This window comes from Anomaloglossus baeobatrachus, chromosome 2, assembly GCF_048569485.1.
Source record: "Anomaloglossus baeobatrachus isolate aAnoBae1 chromosome 2, aAnoBae1.hap1, whole genome shotgun sequence".
NCBI lineage: Eukaryota > Metazoa > Chordata > Amphibia > Anura > Aromobatidae > Anomaloglossus > Anomaloglossus baeobatrachus.
In genome coordinates, this window is record NC_134354.1 from 790941463 (window position 1) to 790957910 (window position 16448).

The window sequence follows — 16448 nt, forward strand, 5'->3', positions numbered from 1 at the left end:
GGATCATCTGTACACAGCGCACTGGATCATCTGTACAGAGCGCACTGGATCATCTGTACAGAGCGCACTGGATCATCTGTACAGAGCGCACTGGATCATCTGTACAGAGCGCACTGGATCATCTGTACAGAGCGCACTGGATCATCTGTACAGAGCGCACAGGATCATCTGTACAGAGCGCACTGGATCATCTGTACACAGCGCACTGGATCATCTGTACAGAGCGCACTGGATCATCTGTACAGAGCGCACAGGATCATCTGTACAGAGCGCACTGGATCATCTGTACAGAGCGCACTGGATCATCTGTACAGAGCGCACTGGATCATCTGTACAGAGCGCACTGGATCATCTGTACAGAGCGCACTGGATCATCTGTACAGAGCGCACAGGATCATCTGTACAGAGCGCACTGGATCATCTGTACACAGCGCACTGGATCATCTGTACAGAGCGCACTGGATCATCTGTACAGAGCGCACTGGATCATCTGTACAGAGCGCACAGGATCATCTGTACAGAGCGCACTGGATCATCTGTACAGAGCGCACTGGATCATCTGTACAGAGCGCACTGGATCATCTGTACAGAGCGCACAGGATCATCTGTACAGAGCGCACTGGATCATCTGTACAGAGCGCACAGGATCATCTGTACAGAGCGCACTGGATCATCTGTACAGAGCGCACAGGATCATCTGTACAGAGCGCACTGGATCATCTGTACAGAGCGCACAGGATCATCTGTACAGAGCGCACTGGATCATCTGTACAGAGCGCACAGGATCATCTGTACAGACCGCACTGGATCATCTGTACAGAGCGCACTGGATCATCTGTACAGAGCGCACAGGATCATCTGTACAGAGCGCACAGGATCATCTGTACAGAGCGCACTGGATCATCTGTACAGAGCGCACAGGATCATCTGTACAGAGCGCACTGGATCATCTGTACAGAGCGCACTGGATCATCTGTACAGAGCGCACAGGATCATCTGTACAGAGCGCACAGGATCATCTGTACAGAGCGCACTGGATCATCTGTACAGAGCGCACAGGATCATCTGTACAGAGCGCACTGGATCATCTGTACAGAGCGCACAGGATCATCTGTACAGAGCGCACTGGATCATCTGTACAGAGCGCACTGGATCATCTGTACAGAGCGCACAGGATCATCTGTACAGAGCGCACTGGATCATCTGTACAGAGCGCACTGGATCATCTGTACAGAGCGCACTGGATCATCTGTACAGAGCGCACAGGATCATCTGTACAGAGCGCACAGGATCATCTGTACAGAGCGCACAGGATCATCTGTACAGAGCGCACTGGATCATCTGTACAGAGCGCACTGGATCATCTGTACAGACCGCACTGGATCATCTGTACAGAGCGCACAGGATCATCTGTACAGAGCGCACAGGATCATCTGTACAGAGCGCACAGGATCATCTGTACAGAGCGCACAGGATCATCTGTACAGAGCGCACAGGATCATCTGTACAGAGCGCACTGGATCACCTGTACAGACCGCACTGGATCACCTGTACAGAGCGCACAGGATCATCTGTACAGAGCGCACTGAATCATCTGTACAGAGCGCACTGGATCATCTGTACAGAGCGCACAGGATCATCTGTACAGAGCGCACTGGATCATCTGTACAGAGCGCACTGGATCATCTGTACAGAGCGCACAGGATCATCTGTACAGAGCGCACAGGATCATCTGTACAGAGCGCACAGGATCATCTGTACAGAGCGCACTGGATCATCTGTACAGAGCGCACAGGATCATCTGTACAGAGCGCACAGGATCATCTGTACAGAGCGCACAGGATCATCTGTACAGAGCGCACAGGATCATCTGTACAGAGCGCACAGGATCATCTGTACAGAGCGCACTGGATCACCTGTACAGACCGCACTGGATCACCTGTACAGAGCGCACAGGATCACCTGTACAGAGCGCACTGATCATCTGTACAGAGCGCACTGGATCATCTGTACAGAGCGCACAGGATCATCTGTACAGAGCGCACTGGATCATCTGTACAGAGCGCACTGGATCATCTGTACAGAGCGCACAGGATCATCTGTACAGAGCGCACAGGATCATCTGTACAGAGCGCACAGGATCATCTGTACAGAGCGCACTGGATCATCTGTACAGAGCGCACAGGATCATCTGTACAGAGCGCACTGGATCACCTGTACAGAGCGCACAGGATCACCTGTACAGAGCGCACTGGATCATCTGTACAGAGCGCACTGGATCATCTGTACAGAGCGCACAGGATCATCTGTACAGAGCGCACTGGATCATCTGTACAGAGCGCACTGGATCATCTGTACAGAGCGCACTGGATCATCTGTACAGAGCGCACTGGATCATCTGTACAGAGCGCACAGGATCATCTGTACAGAGCGCACAGGATCATCTGTACAGAGCGCACAGGATCATCTGTACAGAGCGCACAGGATCATCTGTACAGAGCGCACAGGATCATCTGTACAGAGCGCACTGGATCACCTGTACAGACCGCACTGGATCACCTGTACAGACCGCACTGGATCACCTGTACAGAGCGCACTGGATCATCTGTACAGAGCGCACTGGATCATCTGTACAGAGCGCACTGGATCATCTGTACAGAGCGCACAGGATCATCTGTACAGAGCGCACAGGATCATCTGTACAGAGCGCACAGGATCATCTGTACAGAGCGCACAGGATCATCTGTACAGAGCGCACTGGAATCATCTGTACAGAGCGCACTGGATCATCTGTACAGAGCACACAGGATCATCTGTACAGAGCGCACTGGATCATCTGTACAGAGCGCACTGGATCATCTGTACAGAGCGCACAGGATCATCTGTACAGAGCGCACTGGATCATCTGTACAGAGCGCACTGGATCATCTGTACAGAGCGCACTGGATCATCTGTACAGAGCGCACAGGATCATCTGTACAGAGCGCACAGGATCATCTGTACAGAGCGCACTGGATCATCTGTACAGAGCGCACAGGATCATCTGTACAGAGCGCACTGAATCATCTGTACAGAGCGCACTGAATCATCTGTACAGAGCGCACAGGATCATCTGTACAGAGCGCACTGGATCATCTGTACAGAGCGCACTGGATCATCTGTACAGAGCGCACAGGATCATCTGTACAGAGCGCACAGGATCATCTGTACAGAGCGCACTGGATCATCTGTACAGAGCGCACTGGATCATCTGTACAGAGCGCACTGGATCATCTGTACAGAGCGCACTGGATCATCTGTACAGAGCGCACTGGATCATCTGTACAGAGCGCACAGGATCATCTGTACAGAGCGCACAGGATCATCTGTACAGAGCGCACTGGATCATCTGTACAGAGCGCACTGGATCATCTGTACAGAGCGCACTGGATCATCTGTACAGAGCCGCACTGGATCATCTGTACAGAGCGCACTGGATCATCTGTACAGAGCGCACTGGATCATCTGTACAGAGCGCACTGGATCATCTGTACAGAGCGCACTGGATCATCTGTACAGAGCGCACTGGATCATCTGTACAGAGCGCACAGGATCATCTGTACAGAGCGCACTGGATCACCTGTACAGAGCGCACAGGATCATCTGTACAGAGCGCACTGGATCATCTGTACACAGCGCACTGGATCATCTGTACAGAGCGCACAGGATCATCTGTACAGAGCGCACAGGATCATCTGTACAGAGCGCACTGGATCATCTGTACAGAGCGCACTGGATCATCTGTACAGAGCGCACCGGATCATCTGTACAGAGCGCACAGGATCATCTGTACAGAGCGCACCGGATCATCTGTACACAGCGCACTGGATCATCTGTACAGAGCGCACTGGATCATCTGTACAGAGCGCACTGGATCATCTGTACAGAGCGCACTGGATCATCTGTACAGAGCGCACTGGATCATCTGTACAGAGCGCACAGGATCATCTGTACAGAGCGCACTGGATCATCTGTACACAGCGCACTGGATCATCTGTACAGAGCGCACTGGATCATCTGTACAGAGCGCACAGGATCATCTGTACAGAGCGCACTGGATCATCTGTACAGAGCGCACTGGATCATCTGTACAGAGCGCACTGGATCATCTGTACAGAGCGCACTGGATCATCTGTACAGAGCGCACTGGATCATCTGTACAGAGCGCACTGGATCATCTGTACAGAGCGCACAGGATCATCTGTACAGAGCGCACTGGATCATCTGTACACAGCGCACTGGATCATCTGTACAGAGCGCACTGGATCATCTGTACAGAGCGCACTGGATCATCTGTACAGAGCGCACAGGATCATCTGTACAGAGCGCACTGGATCATCTGTACAGAGCGCACTGGATCATCTGTACAGAGCGCACTGGATCATCTGTACAGAGCGCACAGGATCATCTGTACAGAGCGCACTGGATCATCTGTACAGAGCGCACAGGATCATCTGTACAGAGCGCACTGGATCATCTGTACAGAGCGCACAGGATCATCTGTACAGAGCGCACTGGATCATCTGTACAGAGCGCACAGGATCATCTGTACAGAGCGCACTGGATCATCTGTACAGAGCGCACAGGATCATCTGTACAGACCGCACTGGATCATCTGTACAGAGCGCACTGGATCATCTGTACAGAGCGCACAGGATCATCTGTACAGAGCGCACAGGATCATCTGTACAGAGCGCACTGGATCATCTGTACAGAGCGCACAGGATCATCTGTACAGAGCGCACTGGATCATCTGTACAGAGCGCACAGGATCATCTGTACAGAGCGCACTGGATCATCTGTACAGAGCGCACAGGATCATCTGTACAGAGCGCACTGGATCATCTGTACAGAGCGCACAGGATCATCTGTACAGAGCGCACAGGATCATCTGTACAGAGCGCACAGGATCATCTGTACAGAGCGCACAGGATCATCTCTACAGAGCGCACTGGATCATCTCTACAGAGCGCACAGGATCATCTGTACAGAGCGCACTGGATCACCTGTACAGAGCGCACAGGATCACCTGTACAGAGCGCACTGGATCATCTGTACAGAGCGCACTGGATCATCTGTACAGAGCGCACAGGATCATCTGTACAGAGCGCACTGGATCATCTGTACAGAGCGCACTGGATCATCTGTACAGAGCGCACTGGATCATCTGTACAGAGCGCACTGGATCATCTGTACAGAGCGCACTGGATCATCTGTACAGAGCGCACAGGATCATCTGTACAGAGCGCACTGGATCATCTGTACAGAGCGCACTGGATCATCTGTACAGACCGCACTGGATCATCTGTACAGAGTGCACAGGATCATCTGTACAGAGCGCACAGGATCATCTGTACAGAGCGCACAGGATCATCTGTACAGAGCGCACAGGATCATCTGTACAGAGCGCACTGGATCATCTGTACAGACCGCACTGGATCATCTGTACAGCGCGCACAGGATCATCTGTACAGAGCGCACTGGATCATCTGTACAGAGCGCACTGGATCATCTGTACAGAGCGCACAGGATCATCTGTACAGAGCGCACTGGATCATCTGTACACAGCGCACTGGATCATCTGTACAGAGCGCACTGGATCATCTGTACAGAGCGCACAGGATCATCTGTACAGAGCGCACTGGATCATCTGTACAGAGCGCACTGGATCATCTGTACAGAGCGCACTGGATCATCTGTACAGAGCGCACTGGATCATCTGTACAGAGCGCACTGGATCATCTGTACAGAGCGCACAGGATCATCTGTACAGAGCGCACTGGATCATCTGTACACAGCGCACTGGATCATCTGTACAGAGCGCACTGGATCATCTGTACAGAGCGCACTGGATCATCTGTACAGAGCGCACAGGATCATCTGTACAGAGCGCACTGGATCATCTGTACAGAGCGCACTGGATCATCTGTACAGAGCGCACTGGATCATCTGTACAGAGCGCACAGGATCATCTGTACAGAGCGCACTGGATCATCTGTACAGAGCGCACAGGATCATCTGTACAGAGCGCACTGGATCATCTGTACAGAGCGCACAGGATCATCTGTACAGAGCGCACTGGATCATCTGTACAGAGCGCACAGGATCATCTGTACAGAGCGCACTGGATCATCTGTACAGAGCGCACAGGATCATCTGTACAGACCGCACTGGATCATCTGTACAGAGCGCACTGGATCATCTGTACAGAGCGCACAGGATCATCTGTACAGAGCGCACTGGATCATCTGTACACAGCGCACTGGATCATCTGTACAGACCGCACTGGATCATCTGTACAGAGCGCACAGGATCATCTGTACAGAGCGCACAGGATCATCTGTACAGAGCGCACAGGATCATCTGTACAGAGCGCACAGGATCATCTGTACAGAGCGCACTGGATCATCTGTACAGACCGCACTGGATCATCTGTACAGAGCGCACTGGATCATCTGTACAGAGCGCACTGGATCATCTGTACAGAGCGCACTGGTTCATCTGTACAGCGCGCACAGGATCATCTGTACAGAGCGCACTGGATCATCTGTACAGAGCGCACTGGATCATCTGTACAGAGCGCACTGGATCATCTGTACAGAGCGCACTGGATCACCTGTACAGAGCGCACTGGATCACCTGTACAGAGCGCACAGGATCATCTGTACAGAGCGCACTGGATCATCTGTACAGAGCGCACTGGATCATCTGTACACAGCGCACTGGATCATCTGTACAGAGCGCACTGGATCATCTGTACAGAGCGCACTGGATCATCTGTACAGAGCGCACTGGATCATCTGTACAGAGCGCACAGGATCATCTGTACAGAGCGCACTGGATCATCTGTACAGAGCGCACTGGATCATCTGTACAGACCGCACTGGATCATCTGTACAGAGCGCACTGGATCATCTGTACAGAGCGCACTGGATCATCTGTACAGACCGCACTGGATCATCTGTACAGAGCGCACAGAATCATCTGTACAGAGCGCACTGGATCATCTGTACAGAGCGCACTGGATCATCTGTACAGAGCGCACTGGATCACCTGTACAGAGCGCACTGGATCATCTGTACAGAGCGCACTGGATCATCTGTACAGAGCGCACAGGATCATCTGTACAGAGCGCACTGGATCATCTGTACAGAGCGCACAGGATCATCTGTACAGAGCGCACAGGCTGCACTGGATCATCTGTACAGAGCGCACAGGCTGCACTGGAAGCGGCACTGCTCTTACTGTAGAGAATCCTGCCCATGGTCATCCTCCGGGCACACAGAGGCGCCTCATGGCTGAGGGTCTGTTATATTGGTAGTATGTGAGTGCACCAGATGGTGGCGCTATACTGCCATTCCTTACACTGCTGGGTAGAAAGCCTCATCCACACGTCTGTGTCGTGTATGTGTTCCGTCCGTGACTGTCACACACCTGCCCATTGTAGTCTATGGTGTTATTCACGTTCTTTTTTGGGGAGTTGAGGTTCATTGCCCCCCTTATTCACTGCTGTGCTCCGGTCACTCCCGGTGCCTGTCTCCCTGCCGCCTCCATCTAGCTCTATGACATCACGCGCTGATTGGTTGGTTAGGCAGCAGGGGGCGTGTCCTATTCTGGTTAGGGCCGTGTGGTGACGTCAGTGAAGGGGCGGTGTGTCGGTGGTGACGTCACGTGTAGGCGCGCGGACGGAGTGCAGCCAATGGCGGCCTGGCCCGCCGGCGGCTCGGGGTTTGAATAATATTCGGGCCCAGACTGTGAGGAGACAGCGGACGGCGGAGAGCGGGGCCTCCCGGTGCAGGTGAGCGGAGGCGGCGCCCGGTGCGGCCTGTGGTCGTGGGAAGGCCTGGAATTATATCTGCGTCATCACCGAGCGAGAAACCGGGAGATACCGGACGGTGTATGTGAGGGGGAGGGCACGCCCTGGTGTATACGAGTGGGAGGGGATCCCCCAGTGTATATATAGGCGAGGGGACCCCGGAGATAGCGGTGTATATGAGGGAATCCCCCAGTGTATATATAGGGGAGGGGACCCCGGAGATACTGGTGTATATGAGGGGATCCCCCAGTGTATATATAGGCGAGGGGGCCCCGGAGATACTGGTGCATGAGGGGATCCCCCAGTGTATATATAGGGGAGGGGACCCCGGAGATAGCGGTGGATATGAGGGGATCCCCCAGTGTATATATAGGGGAGGGGACCCCGGAGATACTGGTGCATGAGGGGATCCCCCAGTGTATATATAGGCGAGGGGGCCCCGGAGATAGCGGTGGATATGAGGGGATCCCCCAGTGTATATATAGGGGAGGGGACCCCGGAGATACTGGTGCATGAGGGGATCCCCCAGTGTATATATAGGCGAGGAGACCCCGGAGATAGCGGTGTATATGAGGGGATCCCCCAGTGTATATATAGGGGAGGGGACCCCGGAGATAGCGGTGGATATGAGGGGATCCCCCAGTGTATATATAGGCGAGGGGACCCCGGAGATACTGGTGGATATGAGGGGATCCCCCAGTGTATATATAGGCGAGGGGACCCCGGAGATAGCGGTGTATATGAGGGGATCCCCCAGTGTATATATAGGCGAGGAGACCCCGGAGATAGCAGTGTATATGAGGGGATCCCCCAGTGTATATATAAGGGAGGGGACCCCGGAGATACTGGTGTATGAGGGGATCCCCCAGTGTATATATAGGGGAGGGGACCCCGGAGATACTGGTGCATGAGGGGATCCCCCAGTGTATATATAGGGGAGGGGACCCCGGAGATACTGGTGCATGAGGGGATCCCCCAGTGTATATATAGGCGAGGGGACCCCGGAGATACTGGTGCATGAGGGGATCCCCCAGTGTATATATAGGCGAGGGGACCCCGGAGATACTGGTGTATATGAGGGGATCCCCCAGTGTATATATAGGCGAGGGGACCCCGGAGATACTGGTGGATATGAGGGGATCCCCCAGTGTATATATAGGCGAGGGGACCCCGGAGATAGCGGTGTATATGAGGGGATCCCCCAGTGTATATATAGGCGAGGAGACCCCGGAGATAGCAGTGTATATGAGGGGATCCCCCAGTGTATATATAAGGGAGGGGACCCCGGAGATACTGGTGTATGAGGGGATCCCCCAGTGTATATATAGGGGAGGGGACCCCGGAGATACTGGTGCATGAGGGGATCCCCCAGTGTATATATAGGGGAGGGGACCCCGGAGATACTGGTGCATGAGGGGATCCCCCAGTGTATATATAGGCGAGGGGACCCCGGAGATACTGGTGCATGAGGGGATCCCCCAGTGTATATATAGGCGAGGGGACCCCGGAGATACTGGTGTATATGAGGGGATCCCCCAGTGTATATATAGGGGAGGGGACCCCAGAGATAGCGGTGTATATGAGGGGATCCCCCAGTGTATATATAGGGGAGGGGACCCCGGAGATAGCGGTGTATATGAGGGGATCCCCCAGTGTATATATAGGGGAGGGGACCCCGGAGATACTGGTGTATATGAGGGGATCCCCCAGTGTATATATAGGGGAGGGGACCCCGGAGATACTGGTGTATATGAGGGGATCCCCCAGTGTATATATAGGGGAGGGGACCCCGGAGATAGCGGTGGATATGAGGGGATCCCCCAGTGTATATATAGGGGAGGGGACCCCGGAGATAGCGGTGTATATGAGGGAATCCCCCAGTGTATATATAGGGGAGGGGACCCCGGAGATAGTGGTGGATATGAGGGAATCCCCCAGTGTATATATAGGGGAGGGGACCCCGGAGATACTGGTGTATATGAGGGGATCCCCCAGTGTATATATAGGGGAGGGGACCCCGGAGATAGCGGTGTATATGAGGGAATCCCCCAGTGTGTATATATAGGGGAGGGGACCCCGGAGATAGCGGTGGATATGAGGGGATCCCCCAGTGTATATATAGGCGAGGGGACCCCGGAGATACTGGTGGATATGAGGGGATCCCCCAGTGTATATATAGGCGAGGGGACCCCGGAGATACTGGTGTATATGAGGGGATCCCCCAGTGTATATATAGGCGAGGGGACCCCGGAGATACTGGTGGATATGAGGGGACCCCCGTGTATATATAGGCGAGGGGACCCCGGAGATACTGGTGTATATGAGGGGATCCCCCAGTGTATATATAGGCGAGGGGACCCCGGAGATACTGGTGTATATGAGGGGATCCCCCAGTGTATATATAGGCGAGGGGACCCCGGAGATACTGGTGTATATGAGGGGATCCCCCAGTGTATATATAGGCGAGGGGACCCCGGAGATACTGGTGTATATGAGGGGATCCCCCAGTGTATATATAGGGGAGGGGACCCCGGAGATACTGGTGTATGAGGGGATCCCCCAGTGTATATATAGGGGAGGGGACCCCGGAGATACTGGTGTATGAGGGGATCCCCCAGTGTATATATAGGGGAGGGGACCCCGGAGATACTGGTGTATATGAGGGGATCCCCCAGTGTATATATAGGGGAGGGGACCCCGGAGATACTGGTGTATATGAGGGGATCCCCCAGTGTATATATAGGGGAGGGGACCCCGGAGATAGCGGTGTATATGAGGGGATCCCCCAGTGTATATATAGGGGAGGGGACCCCGGAGATAGCGGTGTATATGAGGGGATCCCCCAGTGTATATATAGGGGAGGGGACCCCGGAGATAGCGGTGTATATGAGGGGATCCCCCAGTGTATATATAGGGGAGGGGACCCCGGAGATACTGGTGGATATGAGGGGATCACCCAGTGTATATATAGGGGAGGGGACCCCGGAGATAGCGGTGGATATGAGGGGATCCCTGTGTATATATAGGGGAGGGGACCCCGAAGATAGCGGTGTATAGGAGGGGACCCCCGTGTATATATAGGGGAGGGGACCCTGGAGATACTGGTGTATGAGTGGGAGGGGATCCCCCAGTGTATATATAGGCGAGGGGACCCCGGAGATAGCGGTGGATATGAGGGGATCCCCCAGTGTATATATATAGGCGAGGGGACCCCGGAGATACTGGTGGATATGAGGGGATCCCCCAGTGTATATATAGGCGAGGGGGCCCCGGAGATACTGGTGTATATGAGGGGATCCCCCAGTGTATATATAGGCGAGGGGACCCCGGAGATACTGGTGGATATGAGGGGATCCCCCAGTGTATATATAGGGGAGGGGACCCCGGAGATAGCGGTGTATATGAGGGGGGCCCCCTGTATATATAGGGGAGGGGACCCCGGAGATAGCGGTGTATATGAGGGGGGCCCCCTGTATATATAGGCGAGGGGACCCCGGAGATACTGGTGTATATGAGGGGATCCCCCAGTGTATATATAGGCGAGGGGACCCCGGAGATACTGGTGGATATGAGGGGACCCCCGTGTATATATAGGCGAGGGGACCCCGGAGATACTGGTGTATATGAGGGGATCCCCCAGTGTATATATAGGCGAGGGGACCCCGGAGATACTGGTGTATATGAGGGGATCCCCCAGTGTATATATAGGCGAGGGGACCCCGGAGATACTGGTGTATATGAGGGGATCCCCCAGTGTATATATAGGCGAGGGGACCCCGGAGATACTGGTGTATATGAGGGGATCCCCCAGTGTATATATAGGGGAGGGGACCCCGGAGATACTGGTGTATGAGGGGATCCCCCAGTGTATATATAGGGGAGGGGACCCCGGAGATACTGGTGTATGAGGGGATCCCCCAGTGTATATATAGGGGAGGGGACCCCGGAGATACTGGTGTATATGAGGGGATCCCCCAGTGTATATATAGGGGAGGGGACCCCGGAGATACTGGTGTATATGAGGGGATCCCCCAGTGTATATATAGGGGAGGGGACCCCGGAGATAGCGGTGTATATGAGGGGATCCCCCAGTGTATATATAGGGGAGGGGACCCCGGAGATAGCGGTGTATATGAGGGGATCCCCCAGTGTATATATAGGGGAGGGGACCCCGGAGATAGCGGTGTATATGAGGGGATCCCCCAGTGTATATATAGGGGAGGGGACCCCGGAGATACTGGTGGATATGAGGGGATCACCCAGTGTATATATAGGGGAGGGGACCCCGGAGATAGCGGTGGATATGAGGGGATCCCTGTGTATATATAGGGGAGGGGACCCCGAAGATAGCGGTGTATAGGAGGGGACCCCCGTGTATATATAGGGGAGGGGACCCTGGAGATACTGGTGTATGAGTGGGAGGGGATCCCCCAGTGTATATATAGGCGAGGGGACCCCGGAGATAGCGGTGGATATGAGGGGATCCCCCAGTGTATATATATAGGCGAGGGGACCCCGGAGATACTGGTGGATATGAGGGGATCCCCCAGTGTATATATAGGCGAGGGGGCCCCGGAGATACTGGTGTATATGAGGGGATCCCCCAGTGTATATATAGGCGAGGGGACCCCGGAGATACTGGTGGATATGAGGGGATCCCCCAGTGTATATATAGGGGAGGGGACCCCGGAGATAGCGGTGTATATGAGGGGGGCCCCCTGTATATATAGGGGAGGGGACCCCGGAGATAGCGGTGTATATGAGGGGGGCCCCCTGTATATATAGGCGAGGGGACCCCGGAGATACTGGTGTATATGAGGGGATCCCCCAGTGTATATATAGGCGAGGGGACCCCGGAGATACTGGTGGATATGAGGGGACCCCCGTGTATATATAGGCGAGGGGACCCCGGAGATACTGGTGTATATGAGGGGATCCCCCAGTGTATATATAGGCGAGGGGACCCCGGAGATACTGGTGTATATGAGGGGATCCCCCAGTGTATATATAGGCGAGGGGACCCCGGAGATACTGGTGTATATGAGGGGATCCCCCAGTGTATATATAGGCGAGGGGACCCCGGAGATACTGGTGTATATGAGGGGATCCCCCAGTGTATATATAGGGGAGGGGACCCCGGAGATACTGGTGTATGAGGGGATCCCCCAGTGTATATATAGGGGAGGGGACCCCGGAGATACTGGTGTATGAGGGGATCCCCCAGTGTATATATAGGGGAGGGGACCCCGGAGATACTGGTGTATATGAGGGGATCCCCCAGTGTATATATAGGGGAGGGGACCCCGGAGATACTGGTGTATATGAGGGGATCCCCCAGTGTATATATAGGGGAGGGGACCCCGGAGATAGCGGTGTATATGAGGGGATCCCCCAGTGTATATATAGGGGAGGGGACCCCGGAGATAGCGGTGTATATGAGGGGATCCCCCAGTGTATATATAGGGGAGGGGACCCCGGAGATAGCGGTGTATATGAGGGGATCCCCCAGTGTATATATAGGGGAGGGGACCCCGGAGATACTGGTGGATATGAGGGGATCACCCAGTGTATATATAGGGGAGGGGACCCCGGAGATAGCGGTGGATATGAGGGGATCCCTGTGTATATATAGGGGAGGGGACCCCGAAGATAGCGGTGTATAGGAGGGGACCCCCGTGTATATATAGGGGAGGGGACCCTGGAGATACTGGTGTATGAGTGGGAGGGGATCCCCCAGTGTATATATAGGCGAGGGGACCCCGGAGATAGCGGTGGATATGAGGGGATCCCCCAGTGTATATATATAGGCGAGGGGACCCCGGAGATACTGGTGGATATGAGGGGATCCCCCAGTGTATATATAGGCGAGGGGGCCCCGGAGATACTGGTGTATATGAGGGGATCCCCCAGTGTATATATAGGCGAGGGGACCCCGGAGATACTGGTGGATATGAGGGGATCCCCCAGTGTATATATAGGGGAGGGGACCCCGGAGATAGCGGTGTATATGAGGGGGGCCCCCTGTATATATAGGGGAGGGGACCCCGGAGATAGCGGTGTATATGAGGGGGGCCCCCTGTATATATAGGCGAGGGGACCCCGGAGATACTGGTGTATATGAGGGGATCCCCCAGTGTATATATAGGCGAGGGGACCCCGGAGATACTGGTGGATATGAGGGGACCCCCGTGTATATATAGGCGAGGGGACCCCGGAGATACTGGTGTATATGAGGGGATCCCCCAGTGTATATATAGGCGAGGGGACCCCGGAGATACTGGTGTATATGAGGGGATCCCCCAGTGTATATATAGGCGAGGGGACCCCGGAGATACTGGTGTATATGAGGGGATCCCCCAGTGTATATATAGGCGAGGGGACCCCGGAGATACTGGTGTATATGAGGGGATCCCCCAGTGTATATATAGGGGAGGGGACCCCGGAGATACTGGTGTATGAGGGGATCCCCCAGTGTATATATAGGGGAGGGGACCCCGGAGATACTGGTGTATGAGGGGATCCCCCAGTGTATATATAGGGGAGGGGACCCCGGAGATACTGGTGTATATGAGGGGATCCCCCAGTGTATATATAGGGGAGGGGACCCCGGAGATACTGGTGTATATGAGGGGATCCCCCAGTGTATATATAGGGGAGGGGACCCCGGAGATAGCGGTGTATATGAGGGGATCCCCCAGTGTATATATAGGGGAGGGGACCCCGGAGATAGCGGTGTATATGAGGGGATCCCCCAGTGTATATATAGGGGAGGGGACCCCGGAGATAGCGGTGTATATGAGGGGATCCCCCAGTGTATATATAGGGGAGGGGACCCCGGAGATACTGGTGGATATGAGGGGATCACCCAGTGTATATATAGGGGAGGGGACCCCGGAGATAGCGGTGGATATGAGGGGATCCCTGTGTATATATAGGGGAGGGGACCCCGAAGATAGCGGTGTATAGGAGGGGACCCCCGTGTATATATAGGGGAGGGGACCCTGGAGATACTGGTGTATGAGTGGGAGGGGATCCCCCAGTGTATATATAGGCGAGGGGACCCCGGAGATAGCGGTGGATATGAGGGGATCCCCCAGTGTATATATATAGGCGAGGGGACCCCGGAGATACTGGTGGATATGAGGGGATCCCCCAGTGTATATATAGGCGAGGGGGCCCCGGAGATACTGGTGTATATGAGGGGATCCCCCAGTGTATATATAGGCGAGGGGACCCCGGAGATACTGGTGGATATGAGGGGATCCCCCAGTGTATATATAGGGGAGGGGACCCCGGAGATAGCGGTGTATATGAGGGGGGCCCCCTGTATATATAGGGGAGGGGACCCCGGAGATAGCGGTGTATATGAGGGGGGCCCCCTGTATATATAGGCGAGGGGACCCCGGAGATACTGGTGTATATGAGGGGATCCCCCAGTGTATATATAGGCGAGGGGACCCCGGAGATACTGGTGGATATGAGGGGACCCCCGTGTATATATAGGCGAGGGGACCCCGGAGATACTGGTGTATATGAGGGGATCCCCCAGTGTATATATAGGCGAGGGGACCCCGGAGATACTGGTGTATATGAGGGGATCCCCCAGTGTATATATAGGCGAGGGGACCCCGGAGATACTGGTGTATATGAGGGGATCCCCCAGTGTATATATAGGCGAGGGGACCCCGGAGATACTGGTGTATATGAGGGGATCCCCCAGTGTATATATAGGGGAGGGGACCCCGGAGATACTGGTGTATGAGGGGATCCCCCAGTGTATATATAGGGGAGGGGACCCCGGAGATACTGGTGTATGAGGGGATCCCCCAGTGTATATATAGGGGAGGGGACCCCGGAGATACTGGTGTATATGAGGGGATCCCCCAGTGTATATATAGGGGAGGGGACCCCGGAGATACTGGTGTATATGAGGGGATCCCCCAGTGTATATATAGGGGAGGGGACCCCGGAGATAGCGGTGTATATGAGGGGATCCCCCAGTGTATATATAGGGGAGGGGACCCCGGAGATAGCGGTGTATATGAGGGGATCCCCCAGTGTATATATAGGGGAGGGGACCCCGGAGATAGCGGTGTATATGAGGGGATCCCCCAGTGTATATATAGGGGAGGGGACCCCGGAGATACTGGTGGATATGAGGGGATCACCCAGTGTATATATAGGGGAGGGGACCCCGGAGATAGCGGTGGATATGAGGGGATCCCCCAGTGTATATATAGGGGAGGGGACCCCGGAGATACTGGTGGATATGAGGGGATCCCCCAGTGTATATATAGGCGAGGGGGCCCCGGAGATACTGGTGTATATGAGGGGATCCCCCAGTGTATATATAGGCGAGGGGACCCCGGAGATACTGGTGGATATGAGGGGATCCCCCAGTGTATATATAGGGGAGGGGACCCCGGAGATAGCGGTGTATATGAGGGGGGCCCCCTGTATATATAGGGGAGGGGACCCCGGAGATAGCGGTGTATATGAGGGGTCCCAGTGTATATTAGGGGAGGGGACCCCGGAGATACTAATGTATATGAGGGGGTCCCCGTGTGTATATATAGGGGAGGGAACCCCCCGG

General features: G+C 54.6%; 1 protein-coding gene across 3 annotated transcripts in view; it reads left to right on the forward strand.

Annotated features, from left to right (window-relative positions):
* Positions 1 to 7689: 7689 nt before the first annotated feature.
* Positions 7690 to 16448, forward strand: part of NUMA1 (nuclear mitotic apparatus protein 1) — a 107234-nt gene continuing 98475 nt past the window's right edge. For all 3 annotated transcript variants that reach the window (XM_075337660.1, XM_075337658.1, XM_075337661.1), the window contains exon 1: positions 7690 to 7837. The gene's annotated coding sequence lies outside the window, so the exon portion shown is untranslated. The remainder of the gene's footprint in view (positions 7838 to 16448) is intronic.